This window comes from Dendroctonus ponderosae, unplaced genomic scaffold (assembly GCF_020466585.1).
Source record: "Dendroctonus ponderosae isolate FM_Combo_2020 unplaced genomic scaffold, Dpon_F_20191213v2 Dpon_F_20191213_1, whole genome shotgun sequence".
Taxonomy (NCBI): Eukaryota; Metazoa; Arthropoda; class Insecta; order Coleoptera; family Curculionidae; genus Dendroctonus; species Dendroctonus ponderosae.
In genome coordinates, this window is record NW_026017110.1 from 9,981,187 (window position 1) to 9,982,308 (window position 1,122).

Sequence of the window (1,122 nt, forward strand, 5' to 3'; positions counted from 1 at the left end):
TCTTTGAAGTTTAGGGGGAATGAAATTGTGGTTTTTTGTCGTGTAGTCAGACAAGTGTCGTCGGCAAACAGGGCGAGTTTCGTGCCCGGTTCTTTTGGGATGTCGGCCGTGAAGGGGAAGCGAGGGAACTAATCGGTGTCGCCATCTATCGCTCGTGTTGAAATTTATTGAATTACTAACATAGCTATTAAAAGATAGGGGTTTATGGCAGCACCCATATCACATAGGGGTATAAAAAATAGATAACAACCTATTCTCAGACCTACTGAATATACATATGAAATTTCATCAAAATTGGTCAAGCCGTTTCGGAGGAGTATGGTAACTAAAACTGTGACACGAGAATTTTATATATATAGATTCTTATATACTTAGGTAAATAATAATTCATAAATATCAGATTACGATTACTTTATTCATTGGATGACTTTTTTCTAGTCGTTAGTGAATTACTCGGATTCATCGAGAGCATAAGAATATTATCTGAACGTAGAATACGTTATTGTAACAATGAATGCAGGCCAATGATAAATAATTTATTTCATAAAATGCTGTTCTAGCTGGAGGTTCTTTCGCCATATTTTCATGTATTAACTGGCTGGCGAGCTGTTTCCAACAAAGAAGCTGGCTGAACAATTTTTCCATTGTGTAATTCGTTAAATTCCTAATTCGGTTACTTAATTGGACTGGCGACACTTCTCATATCAACCTTGTCATGAAAAACTCATGTTTTGATCACATCCTTCATCATAACACGACACAAAGACGTAGTTTCTGATAAAAGACGAAAGTCTGTCGTTTATTTTCAGTGGCTGAATAATTGCTATATTTGTCCCACGACCAGTCTTGATATTCGTCTATAGCTGGTATATTCCAAGGGCTGAATTCTCTTTCAACAAGTCATTGAAAGTCCATAAGTCCCCTGCATATCGTGCCATCGGAACTACAGGCAATTTAAGCAATGATAATTTTCTATCTATCTGGATATGGTGCTCTCTCATCCATACATTAAATAGTTTTATTATTTCAAGTTTTGTAATTACAACTCTTTTTTAAATTTTCTTTTCGCTTTTTATAGGTAACGCAAACTCCAAGTCAATGTTTTAATTTGCTATAAATTAT